We start from the raw sequence: 10,939 nt of genomic DNA, 5'->3' as shown, positions 1-10,939 counted from the left end.
ATTTCTCCCCTCCACACTGATAAGCAAAACAATTCTACGCTCTTCTGAAACCATAAAAAAAAATCTTTAAAAAATGATTTTTATTCTCATATCGAAACAAAAAAATGTAAAAAATTTTATATAGAAAATTTTATAATAAATAAATATATAATATATATATATAAAATGTATAATTATTTTAAAACAATATAATTAGATATCATATTTAATAATTTGTTTATTTCTTTAACGATGACTATATTACAAAAATTAAAATAAATAGTCTTGTTTTTTTTCTTCAAATTATAGATTTTGATTATATGAAAATTTTTTTTATATATGTATATGCGTTCTTATTATAATTAAAAGTTAATAAAAAATTTAAAGAAACTGCATATTTTTTTTCATATTTTATATTCAGATTTTAATAGATATTGTTTTTAAAATAAATAACTAAATTTTGGCATTCATTTATTTTTTTAACAATAAACAAATAAAATAAATCATATAAATATATTGATAATTTAATTACTCATTATGTTCAAAGATGATTACTTTTTGAAAATTGAATTTTTAGAGAAATAATAAATTTTCTTGTAAAATTAAAAATATTATTATCAGTTTTTTTTAAAAATATTAATAGTTATAATGATTATGATTAAATAAATCATTTTGGCACTGAAATATCAATATATATATTATCGATTTAAATGAAACCAAAAAAACAAAATTGTATTAAGATTAAAATTTTTTAATAATTAAAAAGAAATTTGCTTTTAATCTTCTATACTTAATGTACAGAAAATAGTTTCATAAAATTGTTGACGTGTTATAAGAATTTTAAAATTTAAACATATTTTTTCTTTTTAATTCTTATTTTTATTATATTAATTATAATTTTATTTTTCTTAATTTTATATTATAAATTTATTAATATTTTAGAATAAATATGTGAAATTATGTTTATACATAAACTAAATTATATAAATTAAGTACTTGCAAAATGATAATTTTCTTTAATCAAATAAATATTTTTCAAATTTTTTCATTCAAAAATTTTATTTTTATATAATATAAATATTATTTGCTATAAAAAGTACATTACAATTTAATTATAATACTATAAAATTGTAATAATAAATTATAGTAATTTCCATAAATTATGATAATTTCATAAAATGACATTGTAACATTTTAAAAAATTTATTAATTCAAATTCCAAGAAATTTTAATTATTTTGTTGGATGGCAATTTTAACTTGTGAGAAATACGAATAACAAAAAAAAATTTTACTCGTATTCCGCCTTATTATCTATCAATGCAAAACGGTTATTTTTTGCAATGTTTTCAAGTTTCTCTGTTATGAGCAAAGTATTTATATCTCTTTAAAAGTTGTATTAGTTTTACGAAAGTTTGATCATTTATTCCAATATTATATGAATTTCAATGAAATTTTGTATCTATTTAATATATTTAAAATTTCTATTTCTCCGACTATATTTACAAACATTTCCTAATAATACAAATTGTCGATAAAAATACATCAAAATATTTCAATTTTTTTTAATGTTCATAAATGTTTTTTAAGAATTAAGATATGATAATAAAGAAATGTTGGGATATTGAACAAAGTTTATTAATATTGCATTTATCAAAAACGAAAGACTATTTTTTGTCTACAAATTAATAATTAATGTTTTCAAAAATGTTTTTAAATTCGTATTATTTATTGTTCATTTTTAAAAAAGTTTCAAATAAATATTTACAAAAATAATATATTTACAAATATTTATAAATATATAATATATCTTTATTCCAAATAATCTTAATTTTTTAGTTTTCTTCATTTTAATATTTTCTCCTTGAAAGATATTTCATTGATATTTAGATAAAAGATACCTTATATAATTTTCATTATATAATAATATAATATAATATTACAATAATAATACCAATACAGATATTAAAATCTCAAATAATAAATGAGAAGAAAATTTATGATCTAATTATTATGATGAAAATTTGGGGATCATCAATTTTATAATAAAAGTTGAACGTTTCCAAGGAATAAAACTTTGTTCCATAATCTGTATCAACATTTGATTTAATTAATGTTAAAATCTTCCTCAAGATTTGATTTTCATTCGATCAAATTCATTCGATTATTCAGAAGTAATTGCTCTAATCTCAATAATTTTCTAATTTCATATCTGCAAGTCTAGACCATTTAACATTTCCTGATTTTATTGTTTTTTTGTATATTCATCTCATATCTTTTATCCTTGTCCTATATATGTCGAATTTCGTATCAAATTTATTCAAGATTTATCTAAGAAAATCATCAAAATTTTTATTCAATTAATTATTCAAATAAAATTTTTATTTTATATATTTTTATAAAATTATATTTTTCATTTGCTTTATTATATAATGTTATTTGAATAATATTTGAAGGGCTGAGAATCATAATGATAGAAGTCATATGGAATTTTGAGAATTATTATTTAAGAAAATTATATTAGAAAAAATATATTATTTAAAAAAAGAATAGTTTTCTTCATTATATTCTTTGATTTCAATATTGGATTAATTTTAATTTGAAATATAATTCAGAATTTTAATATATTGAAATAAAATAATGTAAAATTCAATAGCATAATTTTATTTTCTATTAGTTGAATTTACATCATTATAATTTTCAATTAAAAAAAACATTATTTTTTTTTGATGATTCTGATTTTTTTTTAATATTATATCTGAGTTTAAATATTTTTTTCTCTGCATTTTTTGAGATAAAATTTTATGAATTTTATGAATTTTTTTATTTTATTTTCTATTCTTATTAAAATGATTAAATATATAATAAATAAATCATTTAATAATAATTATATTTATTTCTTACATGAAATTTTGAAATTAACAAAATTCTTTATAAATATATTATTTTAAATAAAAGTATAATATAATAATTTTGAGATATTATTTCTTTCTAAATATTTTTTATCTTTTCTGATAATAAGTAATTAATGAATAGAAATGAAGTATAATTTTAAAGATTTTTAATTTTGAATAATTTTGAATAATTTCAAAATTTATATACTTTAACTTAATCTAATTTAATTAATAGCTAATTAATTAATATTTTCATTTTTATACATCAAAGACTATCAGAAAATATAAAAAGAATTTAAAAAAGAATTAAAAAAAAAATGATGTTTCAAAATGAAATTCAGCTTAAATATAATTTCATTTATTTTTTTTTAAATAATTATTTGTTTTTGTTATTTTTTTTTCAAATAAAAATTTCAATCTTGAGTTTATCTATAAATTTTCTTTAATCTAATTTTTGATTATGTATCAAATTCATTTCTATCCTTTAATGATACATTGATTTAATGATACATTTTCGCAAATGGTTTCTTCATAAATTTTCAACCTCTTTGACTTTTTTGATTTTGCATGAGATTCATTAGCATTTCGTTCATTCTCAGAAGATTCTTAATTCCACATCAAATTCGTTTGCATTTAACTAACACATTGAAAATAGCTTTTGAAATATGCATTTTTCACTAGACTTTATATTTTTGCAAACTTGACATACAATAGTATTAATTTTTTTTTTGTTCATTGCAAGATGTAAAATCTAAAATTTTATACACATGAATATACATAAATATTAAGTTATACCACAAAAAATTGCCGTTTCTGTTGATAAAAAGAAAAACAATATATTTTCGAAACTATAATCTTTATCCAAGCAAAATACGAACCATTGGCTTTAATGACTTTTTCCCAACGAGATTCCAAGTGATATTTCCATTTTTATAAAATTTTATAAAATTCATTTTAATATGAAGAAATTCTTCGAATGCTGCGATTAGTTTCTCGAGTGTCGAATATTTTATTTTTTAAAAACAACTAAATGGCAAAAGTGAGTATAGTGAGTATGGTGAATGGATTAAGATTTTATATTTCAATTCAACTAATTTTTGTAGAATGGTTTATGATGTATTTCACTTTAGCTGCTCAAATGAAAATTTCATTGAAGATATTTAATTCTGTTTGTTTGTGGATTAGTTTCCATTTTGACTTTCAATTTAATATGGATTTCGATCTATCTTGGGGCTCATTTTCAAGATTTTTATTTTTGAAAATTTTCAAAATTTTTGAAAATTTTTTATTAATAGAATCTTCTTCGAAAACTAACATAATATTTTGATATACTTCAGCTGCATTGTGATGCAATACAGGAATAATATTCGTTCGGTAACACTATATTATTCATTTCTCAAAAAATAGTTAAATTAATATAAAAAAGAATTTATTACGCAAAGGAAATGTAAGAAGACAAAATAAAGAAGCAAAATATAGGTCAAGTAGAGTTTATAAGTCACAGTTGATTGTCATTTATTCTAAAATTGGCAATTTTATGTGATATAATCTAATATTTACAAACAAACAAACTAAAATCAGTATTATATATTATATGTTATTTTGCAAGTAAAATTAATATCAGAAAAAAATTACAACAATTGCAACATATTTACTTAATGTATGTAAAATATGCAAAACATGTAATATATATTTGCATAAAAATGTTATAGCTTTTCTTTCTAATAGGATAGTTATGATTTGTACTATAAGAAAATAGATATCTAAAGACTAATTTATACAGCTTGTTTACGGAGTTGTCTTACATAGTCTTTGATCAGTATAGTTTTTATAGTTTTTGAATATCATATTTATATTATTTATCATTTATTATATTATTTATCATATTTCAAACTGTTCGTTTATTTTATTTTATTTTTTATTTTTCACATTTATAATTTGTCGAAAAATACAAATAAAACAAATAATGTAAATAAGCGAATAATGTAATTAATTTTAACTTCTTTCATTATTAGTAGAATTATGTCTATTAGCATTTATTAATTAACATTTATTTAGTTTTTATTATTTTATATATTAATATTTTTCTATATAAATTTTTAATATCACAATAATTGTTCTTATGTAGAATGGATGTACAAAATATTTCATCTAAACAAACAAATTTTTCATGTTTTGAAAAATGTTCATAATATAATTTGAATGGTATCAATGAAAAAATATTTTCAATGATAAATTTTTCTTTTATAAAAAAAAAATATTCCTAAATGAAAATTTGATGACTGATTTTTTGCACGAACTTTTTTGCCAAAAAAATTGCTGTATATATATATATAATTATTCATCATTAACTTGCGAATTTTTAAGCACGTAAAATATGCAAAAAGCATGTGATACTTATGTTCTCAAAACATGCGAATATATATACACGAAAAATATGTGTGTACAAAAATGTTCATCATAAATGCACTGCATTTATAATATTATATGAATTGGTGTAATGGATATTTAACAATTTAATTTTAATTAATATTTATTTATGATGAATGGCATTACAATATACAAAATCACAAATAATTTCTCCATATTTATGGAATTTAAATTGTTGCAATCAAATGATAATTTATATATCGAAAATAAAAATTCTGTAATACAAAATGTGATGCTATATTTATATTTGTAAATATATATATCAATATTTTTGTGATACATAACTATATTCTTCTTCAGTTAATATTTGCGATTTTACATATCTCTGATTCTTATATTCGGATTTTTCTTTATAACTGCATTTATTTTCTCCTGAATTTATTTGCTGCAATTATCAGATACATTCTGTAAATGAATAAATTACAGTTCATAAATTTTTGTATTAAATCTATTAAAAATAAATTCCCGACAATTCCCAATCTCTTTATCATGGCTTATAATGTTTGATGCATATTTTAACATGATATTTTTTTCAGTTTAAAAAATAGCATAATCAATTCAAAAAACAGCGTAAGTTAGCATAACAAATTCAAAGAAATTATATCGCATCCTTAAAAATTATCGAATATTGGAATATATGCTTCTATCTTCATAAAAATATTCAACTATTTTTTTTGAAAATAAAATAATTAGTATAGTAATCATAATATAGTAATTTCATTTTTCTAATTAATAATAGTAATCATCATTGATTATATAAATATAATTTAACAATATGAACTATGTATCTATTCAAATTCTATGATATTATTTTATTATATTATTATATTATTTTATTATATTATTATATTATTTTATTATATTATTTTATTATATTATTAAAATACTTTTACTATTACTTATTTATTTAAATGTAACAAAAAATTTTATTTATATTTATTATATTATTTATATTATTTATATAATCAAATATATGAAATTTATTATAACATACGTACGAACATATGTGTATATGCTTTCTGATTAAAAATATGCAAAATACAATAAAATACAATAATAATATATCAAAATATGTATTTACATAAAATCCGCAATCTATTTATCATATTATATATGTACATATGCAAAAATTTTTATTAAAATCAAAATATTTTATTTAAGCCAATTTTCTTGATGATATAAGATTCTATATGTTTGAAGAAAACAAAAAAAAACATCATCTTCAACATTTCAAAATAATCTTTTGTTGTTATAAATATTGTATTTCTTTGTTTCGTTAAGGATTGGAACAACCCACTTAACCGTGAGAAAGGAAACGTCTAGTGAATCCCGAAGTCTCGTATTTCCAGGATGAAGGTTGCCGTTAAAAGCTCGATAGACATTGGATAAAGAGTGAGGAATTTGTGTGAGAAAAGGACGAAGCGAAGATAATTACATCAAGGCATCGTCAGCTTCCTCCTATCCTCTTTACATCTCTTTCTATTCTCTTCGAATAAAAACGTTTTTTTGTAACATGACATTTTTTTTCATTTTAGAAGAATAGCGTACTCAACTCAAAAGAAATTACATCGTATCCTTGAAAGTTTTAAACACGTTTATATTAAAGAGCGAAGCGTTATTTATTACGTAAAAATATATTTTTTTCAAATGTTTTTTTTAATTTTATTAAAATATTCTTCCTCATATATGAATAGTTTTTTTTTACTTTAAATAATTGACACGATTAAGTTATTTCTAAAATTTAGATTTAAATAAATAGTTTTTTTTTATTGGATAGAGTTTTCTTACTTACTTTCTATATTGATTAGAAACGAGAAAATACTTACTTACATTGATATTCTACTCGGTTAAGTGTTAAAGGAGGATCCAGACGAAAACCAATTCATTTAGTAAAGTGTTTTACGCTCGCATTATATGTATTATCATTAATTTTTAAAAAAAGTAATTATCAAAATTGAATTTTTATTTTCTTCTTAATTATTTTGAATCATTCAACTTTTTTCAGTGATTAAATTAATAATAAATAAATTGGATTTATATGTACAAATAAAATGATGAAGCAGTATATAAGATATAGATCTTTATAATATAGATCTTTATGAGACATCACTATTTTTAATTTTCTTAAGCATTCAATTTCGTTTCCTTAATTAACATTAAGTACATATTTATATTTCGATGTTTATTATATAGAATGTCTCAAAAATGTTATGGAACATCCATAAATTGGAAATTCCTGAGATAATTTCAAACAAAATTTTCCTTTGTAAGAACTTTCGTCATGGTTTTGTTAACTTATTAACAAAAACAATCTCGGCGCGTAGCCAATCTACTATTGAGCTGCAATAGTAGCACAGGTGAATAAATCCAAGCAACATATGTCGAACAAGATATGTTGAATATTATACGTGATAAGGAAAAGCATCTATTTAGATTGCTCAATATAGATAAGATACATAATAATTTGGTACATAATAGTTCGATATTAATATATATATTAATATAATAATAGAATATTTAATTAATAGTGCGTTGGAATATTAAGCTGTTTAGATAATCAATGTTATAATAATAGAGATTTTATCGAATATTGAAATTCAAAATAAGTAATTATTTCGAGTATTTCTTCTAATGAGATAAGAAATAATTATCATAGATAGCCACATTGAATTTTTTTAATGATACATGTATTTTATAATTTCTGAAGTTTCATCAATTTCCAAATTTTCAATTGTCATTCTTTTTATTCATAAATCTTCTACAGCCATAGTTTTAATTAATACATAATACTTAGAAATAAGATAAATGCTCATTGCTTCATTTATTAATTACAAAGAGTTTAAAAACTATTTAATTTAATTAAAATATATATTTCACTAATTTTAATGATCTTGATATATATATTATTAAGTTCATCATCAAATGATAATATAAATAAGAATTTCAGAAACTTTTTAATCTTTATATATTATAATCTTCTAATAATATTTATATTATATTATTTTCAATATAATATTTTTTAAAGAAATAATGTAAAATCAGCAAAATAAAGCGTGTATAAAATTCAATGCAAATATAGAAATCTGGGTTATGGGAATTTTGTTTCTTATCTTTACAATAGATAAATACATGTCTGTAAATATTTTTCGAACAAAGATCTTACCAGTATAAATTTTCATATGAATATTTTCTTATGTATTATGTTTATGTATTCTTACTCAATCTGATATCACACTTACAAATATTATTAGGTTAATGTAAGGATGAAAATTGCAAACGCAATAAAATGTTAACGAAATTATTTAGAAGATAAGCTTTGTTTTGAACATAAAAAATTATCGAATGAACCGATAAATAATGTTTTTAAAAAATGAATTTAATATAAATATAATTTTCATTGATGAATTATAATATTTAAAAAATTGAAAATAATGCAAATTTAATTAAATTTAAGAATTTAATATTTGTGAATAATAATGATATCATTATTAATAATGAGATTTGGGTTCGATTATAAAATATATATTAAACAAATAAATTTTACTTTTTACTTTTTAAATTAATTATTTACTTTTAAATTAATTTTACTTTTTAAATTAAAGTATATATAAAATAAAATATAGTATATATATATATTTATAAAAAAATTAATTAAAATTGTCATGATATTAAAATTTTTTATCGACAAGATATAACTCATATGAAATTTCGATTTACATTAAAGATCGATGTACATTAAAGATTATACAAATTTAATATGTTATATAAAATTATATATATACATGTAAATGTAGAATATAGATAAAAATAATTTGAGATGGATTTTATTTTTGATAATAAATACAATTTTACAATAAAAATATAATAAATCAATTAAAAATAAATTGAATTTAGTTTTCAAAATTGAATATATAATAATATTATATCTAATGGAATATTATATCTCAATAATCTTTTCAGTAATATCAGAAAAATTATAATAAATTTAAAAATTTATAAAAAAATTTTTATTTATTAATTTCTTCAGGGAATATCATATAATATTATATAAACTGACATTGTATTGATATTGTATATATTTAGTTTTTATTTAAATCGAAATTATTGTAAATAAAAAAAAAGTTAAAATTTATTGAAGAACTCTTTATCACAAAATATTTTCATAATAAAAACAAAAAACTCAAAATATGATGATATTTTATTTTACTTGATAATTATTGCTTTGAAAGTGATATTTTTGATGTTTTATAATATTCCTCAAGAAATTAAGTTATAAGCCATTTAAATTTGCAGTCAGCAATTAAAACAGCCATAATGAAACGAAGCGGAAATCATTCGTCTCTGTTGCACTCCATTTCTAATGAGAACTTAAATTGTTCATAACTTAATAAATAATCAATATTTTTGTATATCAATTTGTTTTAATTTCTAAAATTGATTTTGTAAATATAAAACTAAGAGTAAAAATTTCTTTAAAATGTTTAAAAGTTTAATATAAAAATAAATTTAAATAAAATAAATAATCATATAATTTCTTATATTACATGTTATATTAAATGTTTAAATTTCCATTGAAAGCAAATTAATTATTCAATTTAATTTTTACAATTAAATATATATAATATATGTATATACATTATATTAAAATTGTACAATCAATATTACTATATCATATCATATTGTATTACATAAAATATACATAAAAATGTCTACAAGGGAAAGTTTAATATCAAATGTTATATATAAATTAATAATTTTAGTAAAATTTTATTTTTTTTTCGTTTCATTTTACAAGGTCTGATTTTATAACGTAATAAATGGATTCTAAAAATTGCTGACATGTCTAAATGAAATATCTTACTCGATGTGTCATATTTTTTTCAGGAGTCATTAAAAAAAAGTCATTAAAATATTTGATGAAACGCTTCGATTATTTAATTATTAAAGAAATAAAAAAGTAAAAAATTGAAAAAATATCTTTTAAAAAAGAAGGCACAAAAGACATATTTTTTGCATAATAAAATTTTAGAAACTACTACAAATATCAAACAGACTATTACAGAATAATTTTATAATAATAGAATATTTTAATTTTATAATAAAGAATAATAGAATATAGAACTTTTCAAAATTTTTAAAGTATAAACAATTTTAAAGATAGATATTATCTTTATTATTTTTTTTTTTAATAGAACGATATTATTTTTTTCATTTTTAGATGACTATTATCGAATATAATATTCATTTGAAATATATTTCCACTTTGTATAATCAAAAAGAACAAAGAATATTTTTCTTTAAGTACAAAAAATACAATTTTTCTAAAAATTAAATTTTGAAATGATTTTTATCTTTTTTCCCTATTCATTTCTGCAAAATCAAAATCACAGATTATTTATCTGCATATACTAATTATCTTAGTTTACTTAATTATCATATTTTACANTATATATATATATATAGAGTATTATGATTATCTTCTAATAATAGTGAAATTTTATGATTATTTTTTAATAGTAATAGTAATAGTAGATAGAGTAAAACAGTTCTACAAGTTATTTATTATTTATTTATTGCAATACTGACATAACAAGAATTATTTCAGAGAAAATAAATTTGAATTTCTTAAATTTAATAA

At 18.5% G+C, this 10,939-nt stretch overlaps 1 protein-coding gene across 1 annotated transcript in view; it reads right to left on the bottom strand.

The window, feature by feature from the left end:
* LOC102673476 overlaps positions 1–10,939 on the bottom strand; it is a 138,811-nt gene that overhangs the window by 32,471 nt on the left and 95,401 nt on the right. Inside the window, exon 2 of the mRNA XM_006621123.2 lies at positions 1–44. The gene's annotated coding sequence lies outside the window, so the exon portion shown is untranslated. The remainder of the gene's footprint in view (positions 45–10,939) is intronic.

The sequence above is a fragment of the Apis dorsata genome, unplaced genomic scaffold, assembly GCF_000469605.1.
Source record: "Apis dorsata unplaced genomic scaffold, Apis dorsata 1.3 scaffold_585, whole genome shotgun sequence".
Lineage (NCBI taxonomy): Eukaryota > Metazoa > Arthropoda > Insecta > Hymenoptera > Apidae > Apis > Apis dorsata.
This window is presented reverse-complemented; position numbering and strand designations above follow the sequence as displayed.